Below are 21,016 nucleotides of genomic sequence, written 5' to 3' on the forward strand. Positions count from 1 at the left end.
GTTCCCCCTAACTGTGCACCGTTGCGAAGGTTCGTTGTTTCGAAGCACCACGTGATGATCGGGTGTGATAGATTCTAACGTTCGAATACAACGGGTGTAAGCCAGATTTACACACGCAATACACTTAGGTTGACTTGACGAGCCTAGCATGTACACACATGGCCTCGGAACACGGAAGACTGAAAGGTCGAGCATGAGTCGTATAGAAGATACGATCAACATGAAGATGTTCACCGATGTTGACTAGTCCGTCTCACGTGATGATCGGACACGGCCTAGTTGACTCGGATCATGATTCACTTAGATGACTAGAGGGATGTCTATCTGAGTGGGAGTTCATTGAATAATTTGATTAGATGAACTTAATTATCATGAACTTAGTCTAAAATCTTTACACTGTCTTGTAGATCAAATTGCCCACGCTAATGTTGCCCTCAACTTCAACGCGTTCCTAGAGAAAACCAAGTTGAAAGACGATGGCAGGAACTATACGGACTGGGTCCGGAACCTGAGGATCATCCTCATAGCTGCCAAGAAAGATTATGTCCTAGAAGCACCGCTAGGTGAAGCACCTATCCTAGAGAACCAAGACGTTATGAACGCTTGGCATTCACATGCTGATGATTACTCCCTCGTTCAGTGCGGCATGCTTTACAGCTTAGAACCGGGGCTCCAAAAGTGTTTTGAGAGACACGGAGCATATGAGATGTTCGAAGAGCTGAAAATGGTTTTCCAAGCTCATGCCCGGGTCGAGAGATATGAAGTCTCCGACAAGTTCTTCAGTTGTAAGATGGAGGAAAATAGTTCTGTCAGTGAGCACATACTCAAAATGTCTGGGTTGCATAACCGCTTGACTCAGCTAGGAGTTAATCTCCCGGATGACGCGGTCATTGACAGAATCCTTCAGTCGCTTCCACCGAGCTACAAGAGCTTTGTGATGAACTTCAATATGCAGGGGATGGAAAATACCATTCCTGAGGTATATTCAATGCTGAAATCAGCGGAGGTGGAAATCAAAAAGGAACATCAAGTGTTGATGGTGAATAAAACCACTAAGTTCAAGAAAGGCAAGGGTAAAAAGAACTTCAAGAAGGACGGCAAGGGAGTTGCCGCGCCCGGTAAGCAAGCTGTCGGGAAGAAGCCAAAGAATGGACCCAAGCCCAAGACTGAGTGTTTTTATTGCAAGGGAAGTGGTCACTGGAAGCGGAACTGCCCCAAATACTTAACGGACAAGAAGGCCGGCAACACTAAAGGTATATGTAATATACATGTAATTTATGTGTACCTTACCAGTACTCGTAGTAGCTCCTGGGTATTTGATACCGGTGCGGTTGCTCACATTTGTAACTCAAAGCAGGAGCTGCGGAATAAGCGGAGACTGGCGAAGGACGAGGTGACGATGTGCGTCGGGAATGGTTCCAAGGTCGATGTGATCGCCGTCGGCATGCTACCTCTATATTTACCTACGGGATTAGTTTTAAACCTCAATAATTGTTATTTAGTGCCAGCTTTGAGCATGAACATTGTATCAGGATCTCGTTTAATTCGAGATGGCTACTCATTTAAATCCGAGAATAATGGTTGTTCTATTTATATGAGAGATATGTTTTATGGTCATGCTCCACTGGTGAATGGTTTATTCTTAATGAATCTCGAGCGTAATGTTACACATATTCATAGTGTGAATACCAAAAGATGTAAGGTTGATAATGATAGTCCCACATACTTGTGGCACTGCCGCCTTGGTCACATAGGTGTCAAACACATGAAGAAGCTCCATGCAGATGGACTTTTGGAGTCTCTTGATTATGAATCATTTGACACGTGCGAACCATGCCTCATGGGTAAAATGACCAAGACTCCATTCTTAGGAACAATGGAGCGAGCAACCAACTTGTTGGAAATCATACATACTGATGTGTGCGGTCCAATGAGTGTTGAGGCTCGCGGTGGCTATCATTATGTTCTCACCCTCACTGATGACTTGAGTAGATATGGGTATGTCTACTTGATGAAACACAAGTCTGAGACCTTTGAAAAGTTCAGGGAATTTCAGAGTGAGGTTGAGAATCAATGTGACAGAAAAAACAAGTTCTTGCGATCAGATCGTGGGGGAGAATATTTGAGTCACGAATTTGGCACACACTTAAGGAAATGTGGAATAGTTTCACAACTCACGCCGCCTGGAACACCTCAGCGTAATGGTGTGTCCGAATGTCGTAATCGCACTCTATTGGATACGGTGCGATCTATGATGTCTCTTACCGATCTACCGCTGTCATTTTGGGGCTATGCTTTAGAGACTGCCGCATTCACTTTAAATAGGGCTCCGTCGAAATCCGTTGAGATGACACCGTATGAATTATGGTTTGGGAAGAAACCTAAGCTGTCGTTTCTAAAAGTTTGGGGATGCGATGCTTATGTCAAGAAACTTCAACCTGAAAAGCTCGAACCCAAATCGGAAAAATGCGTCTTCATAGGATACCCTAAAGAAACTATTGGGTATACCTTCTACCTCAGATCCGAAGGCAAGATCTTTGTTGCCAAGAATGGATCCTTTCTAGAGAAAGAGTTTCTCTCGAAAGAATTAAGTGGGAGGAAAGTAGAACTTGATGAAGTAGTGCCTCTTGAACCGGAGAGTGGCGCAGCTCAGGAAATTGTTCCTGAGGTGCCTGCACCGACTAGAGAGGAAGTTAATGATGATGATCATGAAACTTCAGATCAAGTTGCTACTGAACTTCGAAGGTCCACAAGGACACGTTCCGCACAAGAGTGGTATGACAACCCTGTCTTGGAAATCATGTTGTTAGACAACGGTGAACCTTCGAACTATGAGGAAGCGATGGCGGGCCCAGATTCCGACAAATGGCTGGAAGCCATGAAATCCGAGATAGGATCCATGTATGAAAACGAAGTATGGACTTTGACTGACTTGCCCGATGATCGGCGAGCCATAGAAAATAAATGGATCTTTAAGAAGAAGACAGACGCGGATGGTAATGTAACCATCTCTAAAGCTCGGCTTGTCGCTAAGGGTTATCGACAAGTTCAAGGGGTTGACTACGATGAGACTTTCTCACCCATAGCGAAGCTAAAGTCCGTCCGAATCATGTTAGCAATTGCCGCATTCTATGATTATGAGATATGGAAAATGGACGTCAAAACGGCATTCCTTAATGGTTTCCTTAAGGAAGAATTGTATATGATGCAGCTAGAAGGTTTTGTCGATCCTAAGAATGCTGACAAGGTGTGCAAGCTCCAACGGTCGATCTATGGGCTGGTGCAAGCATCTCAGAGTTGGAACATTCGTTTTGATGAGATGATCAAAGCGTTTGGGTTTACGCAGACTTATGGAGAAGCCTGCATTTACAAGAAAGTGAGTGGGAGCTCTGTAGCATTTCTCATATTGTATGTGGATGACATACTGTTGATGGGAAATGATATAGAATTCTTGGAAAGCATAAAGGCCTACTTGAACAAGTGTTTTTCAATGAAGGATCTTGGAGAAGCTGCTTACATATTAGGTATCAAGATCTATAGAGATAGATCGAGACGCCTCATTGGTCTTTCACAGAGTACGTACCTTGACAAGATATTGAAGAAGTTCAATATGGACTAGTCAAAGAAGGGGTTCTTGCCTGTATTGCAAGGTACAAGATTGAGCACGGCTCAATGCCCGACCACGGAAGAAGATAGAGAAAAGATGAGTGTCGTCCCCTATGCCTCGGCCATAGGGTCTATCATGTATGCTATGCTGTGTACCAGACCTGATGTAAACCTTGCCGTAAGTTTGGTAGGAAGGTACCAAAGTAATCCCGACATGGAACACTGGACAATGGTCAAGAATATCCTAAAGTACCTGAAGAGTACTAAGGATATGTTTCTCGTTTATGGAGGTGACGAAGAGCTCGTCGTAAAGGGTTACGTCGATGCTAGCTTCGACACAGATCTGGATGACTCTAAGTCACAAACCGGATACGTGTATATTTTGAATGGTGGGGTAGTAAGCTGGTGCAGTTGCAAGCAAAGCGTTGTGTCGGGATCTACATGTGAAGCGGAGTACATGGCAGCCTCGGAGGCAGCACAAGAAGCAATCTGGGTGAAGGAGTTCATTACCGACCTAGGAGTCATACCCAATGCGTCGGGCCCGATGACTCTCTTCTGTGACAACACTGGAGCTATTGCCCTTGCCAAGGAGCCCATGTTTCACAGGAAGACCGGGCATACCAAGCGTCGCTTCAACTCCATTCGTGAAAGTGTTCAAAATGGAGACATAGATATTTGTAAAGTACATACGGACCTGAATGTAGCAGATCCGTTGACTAAACCTCTCCCTAGAGCAAAACATGATCAACACTAGAACTGTATGGGTGTTCGATTCATCACAACGTAACTAGATTATTGACTCTAGTGCAAGTGGGAGACTGTTGGAAATATGCCCTAGAGGCAATAATAAAATGGTTATTATTATATTTCTTTGTTCATGATAATTGTCTATTGTTCATGCTATAATTGTGTTATCCGGAAATCGTAATACATGTGTGAATACATAGACCACAACACGTCCCTAGTGAGCCTCTAGTTGACTAGCTTGTTGATCAAAAGATAGTCATGGTTTCATGACTATGGACATTGGATGTCATTGATAACGGGATCACATCATTAGGAGAATGATGTGATGGACAAGACCCAATCCTAAGCATAGCTCAAAGATCGTGTAGTTCGTTTGCTATAGCTTTTCTGAATGTCAAGTATCATTTCCTTAGACCATGAGATTGTGCAACTCCCAGATACCGTAGGAGTGCTTTGGGTGTGCCAAACGTCACAACGTAATTGGGTGGCTATAAAGGTACACTACGGGTATCTCCGAAAGTGTCTGTTGGGTTGGCACGAATCGAGATTGGGATTTGTCACTCTGTATGACGGAGAGGTATCTCTGGGCCCACTCGGTAATGCATCATCATAATGAGCTCAATGTGACCAAGTGGTTGATCACGGGATCATGCATTACGGTACGAGTAAAGTGACTTGCCGGCAACGAGATTGAACGAGGTATTGGGATACCGACGATCGAGTCTCGGGCAAGTAACGTACCGATTGACAAAGGGAATTATATACGAGATTGATTGAATCCTCGACATCGTGGTTCATCCGATGAGATCATCGAGGAGCATGTGGGAGCCAACATGGGTATCCAGATCCCGTTGTTGGTTATTGATCAGAGAGTCGTCTCGATCATGTCTGCATGTCTCCCGAACCCGTAGGGTCTACACACTTAAGGTTCAATGACGCTAGGATTGTTGAGATATTAGTATACGGTAACCCGAAAGTTGTTCGGAGTCCCAGATGAGATCCCGGACGTCACGAGGAGTTCCGGAATGGTCCGAAGGTGAAGATTTATATATAGGAAGTCAAGTTTCGGCCATCGGGAAAGTTTCGGGGGTAATGGGTATTGTACCGGGACCACCGAAAGGGTCTCGGGGGTCCACCGGGTGGGGCCACCTATCCCGAAGGGCCCCATGGGCTGAAGTGGGAGGGGAACGAACCCCTAGTGGGCTGGTGCGCCCCCATGGGCCTCCCCCTGCGCCTAGGGTTGGAAACCCTAGGGGTGGGGGCGCCCCACTTGGCTTGGGGGCACTCCACCCCCCTTGGCCGCCGCCCCCCTAGGGGTCCTATATATAGTGGGGGGAGGGAGGGCAGCCGCACCCTAGCCCCTGGAGCCTCCCTCTCCCTCCCGTGACACTTCTCCCTCTCCCTGAGCTTGGAGAAGCCCTGCCGAGATCGCTGTTGCTTCCACCACCACGCCGTCGTGCTGCTGGATCTCCATCAACCTCTCCTTCCCCCTTGCTGGATCAAGTTGGAGGAGACGTCTTCCCAATCGTACGTGTGTTGAACGCGGAGGTGCCGTCCGTTCGGCTCTAGGTCATCGGTGATTTGGATCACGACGAGTACGACTCCATCAACCCCGTTCTCTTGAACGCTTCCGCTCACGATCTACAAGGGTATGTAGATGCACTCCCCTCTCCCTCGTTGCTAGATGACTCCATAGATTGATCTTGGTGATGCATAGAAAATTTTAAAATTCTGCTACGTTCCCCAACACTCCTAAGTTGGGGATGGCTCTGATTACCAACTTGTAACACCCACGATGCGGCTATATCTCCCACGTGTCGAGGCACGACTTAGAGGCATAACTGCATGGTGGTTTAGTCACAAGTGGGGTAATCTTCACACAATCCCATGTACTGAATAAGAAAGTGATAAAGAGTTGGCTTACAATCACCACTTCACACAAATAACAAGTTAAACATACATCATCCAGAGTACAATCAATGTTCGACTACGGAACCAAAATAAAAGAAGACAACCCCAAATGCTAGATCCCCGATCGTCCCAACTGGGCACCCCTACTGATCATCTGGAAAAGACACATAACAACGATCAAGATTTTCATCGAGCTCCCCCTTGAGCTCGGTTGCGTCACCTTCACTAGTATCATCGGCGCCTGCAATTGTTTGGAACTATCTGTGAGTCACGGGGACTCGGCAATCTCACACCCGCGAGATCAAGACTATTTAAGATTATGGGTAGGAGAAGGTAGTGAGGTGGAGCTACAGCAAGCACTAAGCATATATGGTGGCTAACATACGCAAATAAGAGCGAGAAGAGAAGTAGCACAACGGTCGAGAAGCTAGAAGAGATCAAGAAGTGACGCAACTTACGCACAACCATAACACAAGAACCGTGTTCACTACCCGGACTCCGCCGGAAAGAGACCATCACGGCTACACACGCGGTTGATGCATTTTAATTAAGTCAAGTGTCAAGTTCTCTACAATCGTATATTAACAAATTCCCATCTGCCACATAACCGCGGGCACGACTCTCGAAAGTTTATACCCTACAGGGGTGTCCCAACTTAGCCCATCACAAGCTCTCATGGTCAACGAAGGATATTCCTTCTCCCGGAAAGACCCGATCAATCTTGAAGTCCCTGTTACAAGACATTTCGATAATGGTAAAACAAGACCCGCAAAGCCGCCCGATGTGCCTACAAATCCCGATAGGAGTCGCACGTATCTCATTCTCAGGGCACACCGGATGAACACTACGTATGGCAACCAACGATACCCCAAGTTGCCTAGGGGCAGCACCGCAAGTGGCTCTGTTTTGGACTAACACTCAGAGGAGCACTAGCCCGGGGGTTAAAATAAAGATGACCCTTGAGTCTGCAGAACCCAAGGGAAAAGGCTTAGGTGGCAAATGTAAAACCAAGGTTGGTCCTTGCTGGAGGAGTTTTATTCAAGGCGAACTGTCCAGGGGTTCCCATAACACCCAACCGCGTAAGGAATGCAAAATCAAGGAACATAACACCGGTATGACGGAAACTAGGGTGGCAAGAGTGGAACAAAACACCAGGCATAAGGCCAAGCCTTCCACCCTTTACCAAGTATATAGATGCATTAAATTAAATAAGAGATAAAGTGATATCCCAACATATCCATGTTCCAACATGGAACAAACTTCATCTTCACCAACAACTAGCAACGCTATAAGAGGGGCTGAGCAAAAGTAGTAACATGGCCAAACAACGGTCTGCTAGGAAGGTGGGTTAGAGGCTTGACATGGCAATATGGGAGGCATGATATAACAAGTGGTAGGTAGCGCGACATAGCGATAGAGCGAACAACTAGCAAGCAAAGATAGAAGTGATTTCGAGGGTATGGTCATCTTGCCTGAAATCCCGCAAGGTAGAAGAACGAGTCCACGAAGATGGCAAACGGACATAGTCGAACGAATCCTCACAACTCCAGAATGAAATCGAAGCTAATGAGAGAAGCAACCCAGAAAGAAGCAAGCAACATAGTAAACACACAAGCATAACCATGTCATAATGCACAAACAAGTATGATGCATGTCTGGTTTAAAGAGGCATGGCATGGCAAAGTGCACAAACAAAACTACAAGTTAAGTGGAGCTCAATATGCAACGAGTTGCATATTGACGAAACACCACGTTTGATTATTTAGTTCTTTCCCGTTTAGGTACCCAACAATATTAAATGTTGTTAAACATGGCAAGAGGTGAAACATATGAAAACTGCACATTTAGGCAAGTTTAAATGAGGCCGGAAACAACAACAACAAGTCTGGAAAAATCCTCATGTGCAAATTTTAAAATTGGTACTGTTCTGCCCTAAACCATATTTTAGAGTTGTTAAACATGCAAAGTAATGCCACCATGTTAAACTATGCATTTTTCTACCCCATTTACATATAAAGTTTATAAAATTTGGAGTTACGATTATTAAGTGATGAAATAAACCATTTAGCATGTCATTTTTGCGAAACAATGCAAACAACAATTTTAATCATTTCATCATGGATGAAAGATGCAGATTATGAAAGTAGATGAAAAGCTGAGCAATTTACATATATGACATATTTAAAACCGATGCACGGTTATTTAGTTATAGGCATTGCAAAATAATGGCATTTCTGTGAATATGCATGCAGTGGAAGAATAGAGAAAATCACAGAGAAGAAAATAAAACATGCGCGGGCCAGATTGACCGTACGGTGCAAGCGGCCCAGGAAGATTTGGCCCAAGCGGCTGAGTGGGGGAGTGGGCAAAAGATAATAATAAAAGTGACAGGGTAAAATTGGGGAGACTGGGACTCGAACCCAGGTCCTCCCGCTTGCAAATTAGTAATACCCTGACCAGTGAGGTGCATGCGTGTTTGTGATAAACCCGTGTGCCTGGATTCTTTTGGCCTATGACCAGAGGGCCGAGCCTTTGGCCATGGCTACACGGAGAACACCGGCATCGACGGTGTCGAGCCAGGAGACGACATCTCACCAAGCAGAGTGGCGGCGGGCTTGCGGAAAAAGGTGAGGGTGCTCGTGGTGGAGCGCGCAAGCATGCTCTGCTCGAGGGCGCGCGCGGACAGGGACTCTACATGCTTGCGTCCATGGCCGCGAAGCATGATGAGGTGGGCGTCTGAAGCTAGGTGGTTCGGCGCGGCTGTGCGCGAGGCAGGGGCAAAGCAGAGGGGCGGCTGTGAGGCAAAGCACACAGGGTGCGCACGGGAGCGAGTGCGCGAGGCAGGGTGGGCATGCAAGGGTGAGTTCCAGGAACTCGCCCATGGCGGATATGGAATAGGAAGGCTCGGGAAGACAACCACGGCGACAGAATCAAACTGGAGAGAGAGTTGGGGAGGAGCGGGGCATCACCGCGGGGGTGCTGCTGGAGTCGTACAAGGTCGACAGAGATCATAGACGGTGGGAGGATGCGCTGATCGAGGCGGTGGCATTGGGTCCGTGAAGCAGAGGAAGACAAGGGCGACATCGATGTAGTGGAGGCGACCGAGTGCGGGGAAGACGTCTGAACGGACGTAGTCAACGTCGAAGAAGAAGATGGCCACGCCAGAGACGACTGTGGTGGCCTCCGACCACGCAGGCAACGACGAAGCTCTCGGTGGTGCTCTCTAACCTCTGACTCTTGAGGAAGAAGGAGAAACAGGGGAAGGGAAAGGGTGGCGGCGGCGAGAGGAAACCCTAGGGGTTTGGTGTAGACGCGGAGGGGGTTAAATAGGGGCTCGGGCATGGCCGGATTGCCACCGTGGCATGTGCGGGCCCCCTGTAGGTTTTACCGCGAGAGAGAGTGAGTGAGGGAGGTGGAAGAAAAGGGTGAGGGGGAGAGGATGACAGGTGGGGCCGGCGGGGGTGCACAACTGGCGCTGGGGAGGATTTTACCAATGGAGGCGATGGTGGGCTGCAGCGCTGTGCAGGAGCTAGGCCTCGGCCGGGCTCCAGGTAAGCCATTCTCTTCTCTTTAAATTTCTGTTTATTCAAATAGACAAAATAAACAAAATTTAAGAGAAAGACCAGGGGTTATGGGAAGGAATACGAGAGATATAAACATATCTACGAACTCCTCGTTTTATGCACTATTTGAATAAATTGCTTTGGCAATTTTCTGAGGTAGAAAAATAATCCAAGTTTGAATTAAATTCAAACTTGACGCATTTTTGAACCCAACCAAAACATCTTCAAATGAGCTGAAAATTGGCAGAGAGGGTTTAGGCATGGTGAACTAGCATCAGGAAAAGAATGAACATTTATGGAGGAGGGGAAAATGTCACTTGCCAAAATGAAAGAAAGAAGAAGGAAGGAGGAGGTGATGATGCATGATCACACATGGAGCATCCAACAATGTAATATGCATGAATATGACAATGCACATGATGATTATGAGAATGCAAAATGACAAGAGGCGCAAATGCAACATGACAACGAAATAAATGGAAGGCATCTGGAGCATCGGTCTCGAAGCATTACATCAACCCACGAAGGGTAACGGTTGCGCGAGTCCACGGAGGGCTCCACCCACGAAGGGTCCACGAAGAAGCAACCTTGTCTATCCCACCATGGCCATCGCCCACGAAGGACTTGCCTCACTTGGGTAGATATTCACGAAGTAGGCGATCTCCTTGCCCTTACAAACTCCTTGGTTCAACTCCACAATCTTGACGGAGGCTCCCAAGTGACACCTAACCAATCTAGGAGACACCACTCTCCAAAAGGTGATAGATGGTGTGTTGATGACGAACTCCTTGCTCTTGTGTTTCAAATGATAGTCTCCCCAACACTCAACTCTCTCTCACAGATTTGGACATGGTGGAAAGATGATTTGAGCGAAAGCAACTTGGGGAAGGCTAGATATCAAGATTCTTGTGGTTGGATTGGAATGTCTTGGTCTCAACACATGAGTAGGTGGTTCTCTCTCAGAAAATGAGTAGTGGAAGTGTAGGCATGTTTTGATGGCTCTCTCCATGAATGGAGGATGGGTGGAGGGGTATATATAGCCTCCACATAAAATCTAGCCATTACACACAATTCACCAAACCTGATGGGACCTAATCAAGAAACTCGGTCAGACCGATATGGTTCAAAATGTGAATGTTAGAGTTTTCGGTGGGACCGATATGATCAACTCGGTGGGATCGATGTGCTAGGGTTAGGGTAAAACCTCAACTCGGTTTGACCGATTACACAAACTCGGTGGAACCGATTTTGGTAATAAGCAAACACAGAGTTGGTCAAGCAAACTCGGTGGGACTGACTGCATATCTCGGTGTGACCCAAATAATTGCAACATGCAACAAAGAGTTTGCAAGCCCATCTCGATGAGACCGAGATCCCATCGGTGAGATCGAATTGATTAGGGTTTCTGACAGTGGCTATGTCAAGTGAACTCGGTGGCGCCAGATAGATCAAATCGGTGGGGCCGAGTTTGACTTTTGGTTTGGGACACATGTGGAGATGAGAAAGTGGTTGAGGGCTTTGGATCATATCACTAAACACTTTGAGCAAGTAAGTCATTAAGCCACACCTCATCCCCTTTTAATAGTATTGGCTTTCCTATGGACTCAATGTGATCTTGGACCACTAAAATGAAAATGTAGAGTCTTGAGCTTTAGCTAATCCTTGTCCTTAGCTTCTTGAAGGGGTTCCACATCCTCTTGTCCATGCCACGCCTTTGTTGAACTTTCTGAAATATACTAGATAAAAGTATTAGTCCAACAAGAGATATGTTGACATTAATTACCAAAATCACCCAAGGAGCACTTGTGCTTTCAATCTCTCCCTTTTTGGTAATTGATAACAACATACATCAAAGTTTTAGATAAAGATATGAAGAATACCACGTGAAGCTTTGGAAAGACATGTAACATGGATATGCTCCCCCTACATGGATGCAATCATGTGAATATGGAATATAAGAGCATGTGAATGCATAACCATGACAGAGCAAGCAATGAGTTACATGTATCTTGGCTATATGCATCAGAGCAAATGATGTGATTATAGGAAATGTACCTCCATGTTCATAATTTATTCTTGCAAACAATATGTACAGCGGCAAGAAATCATCATGCACATGGATGTGATGCATATACTTACCTTGTGGTCTTGAAGTAGCTTTGGAAGAGATGAACCTAAGTAAACAAGGTTAGATAACACATGAACATCTATTGGACAAAGCAAATTGAGAAACCACAAGAGCACCAAGATTGGGATGACATGTAGAGAGTGAGTACTAGGTACTCTATTAGATATAGACATGTCCCCAAAGAGTAAAGATATGCAATGAATTCGAAGATTTCCTTCCCTTAGATGTCTTTCTCCCCCCGAATCTTATATTGGATAATGGGAGAAGATAGGGCAAAAGAAAATCAGAGCAACATCAATCATAACAAACATACTAACATGTCTTTCCCCTCTTGAAGACATGTGACTTATCTCCTCTATGGATAACAAGCATCTAAAGAAGCTTAAGGAGTGCATTCTCTCTTATGTGACAAGCTTTGATGTGCTCTCTCTCCCCCTTTGACATCAATTTCCAAGAAGGGATATTCCATAGCATGAGTCAATTAGGTTTGGTCCTTGAGTCACATTACAAAGCAACATGTAATGTAAGATGCTGGTAGAGGACAAGAATCATTGAGTGCAGCTGGAATAAGTATGCATGATGCAAATGGCAAAGTGTTTTCTCAACATTTAAATCGATCACGCCGAGTTATTTTCTTCAATGGCACCGAGGTGGTTCGGTTTAACCGAAGGAAACAAACCGGTGAGTCCGAGTTTAACACAAAGAGAAAACAATTGTCATCTCAGCTCACTAGGCAAATAAGATCTCACAAAGATTTGCAAGGAATTAACTGAAGGATTTGCAATGAATTGGATGCAGGGAATGCCGAACATAACAGAGAAAATAAAGATATCACAGGGAGATGAGGAGAGGATCTCCGGTTAGGATTATGCTATACGATGATACTTGTTACCATTCCAGGTACTCTCTTCTACTGCTTCAAGATGGTGGCTGGCAGAAGATGTAGCCTTCGATAGGACTAGCTTCTCCCCCTTATGCTGGCATTATGCAGTTTAGTCCACATATACTACCCCTTTTATTGATACTAATGCATATGTAGTGTAGATCTGATGCAAGTCTTGCGAGTACTTTGGATGAGTACTCACAGTTGCTTTGCTATCTTTTCTCCCCTATACCCGATTGTTGCGATCAGATGTTGGAGCCCAGGAGCCAGATGCCACTGCCGATGACTTCTACTACCTCGACGGTGCCTACTACTACGTGAAGACCGACGCCGACCAGGAGTAGTAAGGAGGCTCCCAGGCAGGAGGCCTTGCCTTTTTGATAGTTGTTGCTTTTGTGCTAGCCTTCTTAAGGCAGACTTGTTTACTCATGTCTGTACTCAGATATTGTTGCTTTCGCTAACTCGTTTTGTATTCAAACTTATGTATTCGAGCCCTCAAGGCCCTGGCTTGTAATATAAAGCCTGTAGGACTTTAATTTGTGTCTAGAGTTGTGTTGTGGTATCTTCCCATGAGTCCCTGATCTTGATTGTACACATTTGCATGTATGGTTAGTGTATGATTGAATCAGGGGCGTCACACAACATGCACCTCAGTGGTGGCCACGCGTGGTTGAGACATCACCATCCAACCAACATTAGTAGCTGCCTCGACGACGATCCCCTCGATGGCAAGAGTGGAGCCACTCTTGCCGGAGCCCATATTCATAGGTTCCTCAATCGGGGGGGGGGGGGTTGCAAAATTTAAGAGCTCGTTGAACCAAGCCCTTCTCCTTCCAATATGCTTCACCCCGAAGATTGCTGGAGTAGATGGGCTCCCGCTTGTCCTTCAAGGTGACACAAAAGCGCATGGAAGTGTCACATACCAGGCCACAACACTCACAATACTGTGGAAATTTCTCACACTTTTGCATGGAATTGCAAGTCACAAGGACTAGCCAACATCTGCAAGCTACATTGTTTCTAACGCACAAGAACTTGTAGACGATGACGTTGTTACGATGGAAGACCACCACCACCTCGCCAATTTGTTCTTCCCGGCCCATGTCCATCGCCATGAGCTCAAATGGGAGCCCACACACCTAAGCCCATATGGGATGACACCAAGATCCACGTTGGTCGGGCTTTCCTTGTCGTCGAAGGTAACAAAGACGACACCACCCCGTTTGAAGTGCCATAGTTGTGATTTTATCACAAAGTACTGATTATCCTCGACATCAATACTGAGGAAGAATCACCGGTCGTCGCTGCCCACCCATTGGATGGTGGCATTGCCCTACAACCGCCACACCGAGGAACGAAGCTCATCAACTTTGGTCTTCGGCCTCACGCTGAATGGCGGGAGGAGCCGCCCAACAACGACGACCTTCCTCGCAACATGTTATTCACCGGCGTGCAAAGAACCCCCTACCCCCTCCCCCCACACACATCTCCCTCCTTTCCCCTTTTCTCCATTTATCTAGCTTGGTTGGCCGAAGAACTTGCCATGTACCCTGCTCTCTGTCTCTGTGAGGCGGTGCCAAAGAGCAGGGTACACTCATAGCCGGATGAGAGACAAAGGGAATAATCTCCACCGCCACACCCTCAAACTGGTCCAAGCAAGCTAGGGCTCGTTAGTGAGGGGGAAGAACTCAGCCCAGATCTGGCGACAACGACCTCCTGCATTGCGGCAACGACATCATGAGAAATTGTACAAGAAATGAAGATTTTACACTCTTAAATATATTCGGTGGGAGCATAGTTTCAAATAACGGAGATAGCGACCGCTATTGCGGCCGCAATAGCTGCTGCTATTGCTCAAATTAAATGTTATTACATTTTGTTAATGATCTAGGAATATAAACAATAATCTAGTGTTTTCACAAATCCGCTACGCGGACATAGCGCCGGCTATGCGCCTTTTAAAACCATGGGTGGGAGGCATTTCTTCTTTTTATTGTTTTTCTGATGAGAAAGAAGGCATTTGTAAATATTTATAGATTTTTTTTGAAATTCCACATATGCGGCAACCGGCGGTTGGCCGCTGAAACCACACCAAGCCTCCCACGCCGTCGGTCCTTTGATCTTCTTGCACAAGAAGTAAGGCGCTGGGGTTTTCCAAGAAAAGGAAAAAAGGAAAAAAAATAAGGAAGGCGCCGGTTGTTTCACCTTCTTGGACGAGAAGTAAGCAGGGTTGCCCCACCACCGCTCCCTCTCTCTCGTGATTATCGTTTAAACCGGCTGATCACGTCGCTCGCTGGAATCAACCGCCTCCTCCGTGTGCCACGGGTCCTGTGGGTCCACGACTGCTTTTCCCTTCCTCTTCTAAAACCTTATAGCATCTCCGGCCGCGTCCTCAACAAAACCCCCCAAGCGATATTTAGGCCGTCGGCGTCGAAAAATCGGTCCAGTCGCACCCTCAAAGACCCTTTTTTCATTGGTTCGGGCTGAAATTGATGCCGGCGGACCTAGGCCGAACCCAGCGCGCTGGGGGCGCTTGGGAGCGCCGGCCGAATCATTTTTGGCGCGAAAGTCGGCGGGCCCTCCTTGGCAGCGACTCGGCTCTTCTCGCCACTTTGTCGTCCTTATCGCCTCGGTTCCCTCGGCGAATCAATGCCAAAGCTGCCGCGCTGGTCAGCCTCCTACATTGATGCCTCACGGCCGGCGCAGTGAAGACCGGACGACGCGCGTCCCTCACCCGCCACGCGTAACACGGCGGCCACGCGTACGCGCGGTGCCTCCGCCTATATAAGCCGCCCCGAGCGCGCCGGTGACGCACAGACTCTCCACCGCCGACGCCCCGTTCCTTCCCCGTCCCTCCCTCTCCTCTCGTCGTTCCAGTTCAACCATGGCCGAGCGCTTCCCAAGCGACGGCGCGGCGGCGAACGGCTTCGGCCGCCGCCACCTCCACGAGGACGAAACTCGGCTCCTCTATGAAGCCGAGTACCCGGTCCTGCCGGACATGCGGGTGCCCGGGGCGTGAAGGATCAGCGCCGACAGGGTCTCGATGCCACCACCGCCCACCGGAGCGGTGCGGCATGCGGAGATCGCGTGTATCCGCGCCTCTCTGCCGCAGGCGGCGAGGGAAGGCCCACGGTACGTCCCCGACAACCCGCTATGGGAGCCCCACTTCCGCCGCCGCCACACCGAGCAGCTCGAGGCCACCAACGGCGTCGTGCCCTCCGGGAGGCTCAACTCCGAAGGCCGCAGCCGAAGGTGGGGCGTGCCTGGCCGCACGCTGGAGGCCGTCCTCGAGTACATCGAGGGCGGCAACACGCCTAGGCTGGAGTACCCCGCTCCCCCGTCCTTCTCCCGCCGGCGTGGGAGCTCGTGGACGCCGAGGCGCATGGACCCGGGGGCGTCCTCCTCCTCGTCCGGCCGCTCGACCAGCTCTCCCTGCCTCCGCCACGTCAAGTCGAAGCCCCAGGATATGCCGGTCAGCCACCGCACCCGCAGCTCCGGCGTCCGCATCACCGACTCCTCCCCCACCTCTGGCCGCCTTGTCCTCGTCAGGCCGAAGGCGGAGCCCGGCCTCCCCACGGAGTACGAGGCCATAGTCCGACGCGGCTTCTCCGATGAGGAGGCCCTAAAGTGGGCGCGGGATGACTACCTCTGCGATGAGATGGTCCGGCAGCGCCGAGCCCTAGAGGAGATAACCGCCCGCAAGCGTGGGCGCGAGGACGAGCACGGCGTGGTGATCCTCGACAGCGACGAGGACGAGGACGCCCCCGGACCGTCCAACCCACCGCGCCAACCTAAGGAGGGGTGCAGCAGGGACGGCGGCCGCGGAGGCGACGACGACGACGACGGCAGCGACTACACGCAGTTCTACAAGCTCCTCGGCATGTAGAGCTTCAAGGGCGGTGGGCGGCGAGGAGCGGCGAGGGCGGCGGCGAGCCTAGTAGCATTTTTTTTATTTTTTGTAAAATATTTTAAATATGTATGAACTGCCGAAGTTTTGATGAATTTGCGCCTAGTTTGTGGTTTTCAAATAAATTGTGGGCGTCGCGACTGGGGGGTATCACGCCCCCAGCACGCGGTTTTCGCCGGTGCGCCCCCAGGGGCGATTTTTAGCGCCTCCTGGTGGCCAACGGCTGGAGATGCTCTTATTCCCCACGCCCTCGTCTCTCCCTGCCTCTTTTCGATTCACCCACAAGGCACTCCTGAAGATCCAATGAAGCGTCGCCGGGTTCATTGATACGAGATAGAGATACAACAGGAGCATCGCCGGAGCCATCGAAGACTGGAATGGAGCATCGTCGGACGGCCGGAATTGTTGGGAGCTTCGTTGCGGCTAGAACGGAGTTCCACCAGAGCTGCAATGGAGCGTTGTCCGGGTCATTGGAGCTTCGCCGCGGTTGCAATGGAGCTTCGTCGGAATTGTAATGGAGCACTGCCGGGGTCGTTGGAGCTCCGTCGCGGCTGCAATGGAGCTCCGTCGGAGTTGCAATGGATCTTCACCGGTCACCGACGGTGCGGCCATGGAGCTGCAGTGGAGCTTCGTCGGGGTGTCGTCGTTGTTGCATTGAAGCTTTTTTTTCAGCCGTCGGAGCTACCATGGTGCAGCCCCCCGGCGAGTCTCGGCGCTGCATCGCAGCGGTGAAAGTGCAACTATCCCTAGGTGGTTTTGGTAATTCATAACAACATATAGCTCATTGAGCTAATGCTATTCCAAGATGATTATTTCAGGAAAGCTCAATGATTGGCATGGCATGGATGTGAAAGTGGAACCCTCAAAATGCTAAGGACAAAGGATTGGCTCAAGCTCAAAAGCTCAAGACTCTTCATTTTATATTTTAGTGATCCTATTTTAGTGATCCAAGATCACATTGAGTCTTTAGGAAAAGCCAATACTATCAAGGAGGGATGTGGTGTTGCTTAAATGAGCTCTGCTTCATGTGCTTAATGATTATGCTCCAAAAAAACCCATATCCACATATTGACCTAACCCTAGCCAACTCGGTCCTACCGATTCTTCCTATCGGCGCCACCGAGTTTCACTTTCATTAAGCCACTGCCAAACCCTAGCAATTCGGTTACCGATAGGGAATCTCGGTTCTCACGAAGATGGGGTTGCAAACTCTCTGTTTCCCTTTCGTAACTTTTCTTGGTCTCACCGAAAGAGCGGATCGGTCCCACCGAGGTTGCAATGTAAACTCAGCGTTTCCTTTTTGTAACTTTTCGGTCTCACCGAAAGAGCAAATCGGTCCCACCGAGTTTGCCTGACCAACTCTCTGGTTAGCTAATTACCAAAATCGGTATCACCGAGTTTGTGTAATCGGTCTCACCAAGATTACGTTATGCCCAAACCCTAACCATATCGGTCCTACCGAGTTGCATGTCAGTCCCACCGAAAATCTCTAACGGTCACTAGGTTTACCTTTTCGGTCCGACCGAGCTTGTTGATTCGGTCCCACCGAGATTGGAAAACTGTGTGTAACGGTTGGATTTTGTGTGGAGGCTATATATATCCCTCCACCTCCTCTTCATTCGCAGAGAGAGCCATTAGAACACATACACAATTCCCACACATATGTTCTGAGAGAGAACCACCTACTCATGTGTTGAGACCAAGATATTCCATTCCTACCATATGAATCTTGATCTCTAGCCTTCCCCAAGTTGCTTTCCACTCAAATCTTCTTTCCACAAAATCCAAATCCTATGAGAGAGAGTTGAGTGTTGGGGAGACTATCATTTGAAGCACAAGAGCAAGGAGTTCATTACCTACACACCATTTGTTACTTCTTGAAGAGTGGTGTCTCCTAGATTGGCTAGGTGTCACTTGGGAGCCTCCGACAAGATTGTGGAGTTGAACCAAGGAGTTTGTAAGGGCAAGGAGATCGCCTACTTCGTGAAGATCTACCGCTAGTGAGGCAAGTCCTTCGTGGGCGATGGCCATGGTGGGATAGACAAGGTTGCTTCTTCATGGACCCTTCGTAGGTGGTTGCTTCTTCGTGGACCCTTCGTGGTTGGAGCCCTCCGTGGACTCGCGCAACCATTACCCTTTGTGGGTGGAGCCCTCCGTGGACTCACGCAACCGTTACCATTCGTGGGTTGAAGTCTCCATCAACGTGGATGTAGGATAGCACCACCTATCCGAACCACGGGAAAAACATCCGTGTCTCCAATTGCGTTTGAATTCTCCAAACCCTTCCCTTTACATTCTTGCAAGTTGCATGCTTTACTTTCCGCTGCCAATATACTCTTTGCATGCTTGCTTGAATTGTGTGATGATTGCTTGACTTGTCCTAAAATAGCTAAAATCTGCCAAGAACTAAAATTGGGAAAAGGTTAAGTTTTTATTTGGTCAAGTAGTCTAATCACCCCCCCTCTAGACATACTTTCGATCCTACAAGTTCGATCCTACAAGTGGTATCAGAGCTTTGGTCTCCATTTGCTTGATCTCCATAGCTTTTGGTGGTCATAGCCTTGGTTTCACAACCTAGGAGAGTATGGCGTCTAGCGAGGGAAATTATCACCGTAGAGGTCCTTACTTTGATGGTACTAACTTTGCTAGTTGGAAGCATAAAATGAAAATGCATATTCTTGGACATAACCCCGCCGTTTGGGCTATTGTATGTGTTGGCTTGCAAGGTGACTTCTTTGATGGGAGAGAACCAAACCGTGAAGCTACCGCGGATGAGTTGAAGATGTTGCAATACAATGCTCAAGCTTGTGATATTCTCTTCAACGGATTGTGCCCCGAAGAATTCAACAAAATCAGCCGTCTTGAGAATGCAAAGGAAATTTGGGACACTTTGATTGATATGCACGAAGGTACCGACTCCGTCAAGGAATCCAAGTTGGATGTGCTTCAAAGCCAACTTGAAAAGTTCAAGATGAAGGATGGTGAAGGTGTCGCTGAAATGTACTCTAGGCTTGCTCTCATCACAAATGAGATTGCCGGCTTAGGAAGTGAAGAGATGACCGACAGATTCATCATCAAGAAGATTCTAAGAGCCTTGGATGGAAAATATGATACCGTGTTCACATTGATCCAAATGATGCCCAATTACAAAGATCTCAAGCCAACGGAGGTGATTGGAAGAATTGTTGCTCATGAGATGTCACTTAAGGATAAAGAGGAACTTCACAACAAATCAAGTGGTGCCTATAAAGCCTCATGTGAAGCCCCTACATCATCAAGTGAGAAACAAGACTTCAATGAAGAATTGAGCTTAATGGTGAAGAACTTCAACAAGTTCTACAAGAGTAGAAGCAAAGATAGAAGCTTCAAGTCAAGGTCCTACAATGACAAAAGATCTTCTAGTCGAGAGCGAAACTGCTACAATTGTGGAAGACCCGGACACTATTCCAATGAGTGTACGGCTCCCTACAAGAGAAGAGAAGATTCTCCAAGAAGAAGAAGCAAAGAATCACCACCAAGAGAGAGAAGGAGTAGAGATGATCGTTATGAACGAAGATACTCACAGAGAAGCAAGGATTCGGAAAGGAAGGAAAAATCATCAAGGAGCTACACAAGACGAAGACATCAAGCTCATGTTGGTGAATGGGTATCCGGCTCCGACTCCGACAGCCACTCCGAGAGAAGTTATCACTCCGACTCCGAAGATACTCAAGATGAAGGTGTTGCCGGTCTAGCACTTGTGTCAACCAACTCCTACGACATATTTGACTCACCAAATGAAGGAATTGGAAGATGCTTCATGGCCAAAGGTCCTAAGGTAACACACCCCGAGTATGTTGATTTCAATAGTGATGAAGATGACTTGTTAGGTGATGATTTGCTTGGTGACAACTCTAGTGATGAATATTATGATGAAAGACCGATTAATCATGCTAATCAAGATAAAACGAATGACAATGATAAGGAGAAGATTGAGGCTCTAACTAAAGAACTAAACACTCTTAAGTTAGCTCATGAAACTATCTTCGAAGATTATCGAGAACTTTTAAGAGCTCATGAGAAATTACGCTTTGAACAACTCAATCTTGAGCAAGAGCATGAGTTCTTAAAGGCAATCAATGATGATCTCCGCAAGAAAAGTTCTTCTTACATTGCCAAGCGTTTACTCTTATCTACTTACATGCCTCAAGTCAAGTCTAGTAACAAGAAAGATTCTTCCTCTAGCAGTAACAATGATCATGTTAAATCCAATATTGTTGCTTCTAGTAGTT

This window comes from Triticum urartu, chromosome 6 (genome assembly GCF_003073215.2).
Source record: "Triticum urartu cultivar G1812 chromosome 6, Tu2.1, whole genome shotgun sequence".
NCBI classification, from domain to species: Eukaryota; Viridiplantae; Streptophyta; class Magnoliopsida; order Poales; family Poaceae; genus Triticum; species Triticum urartu.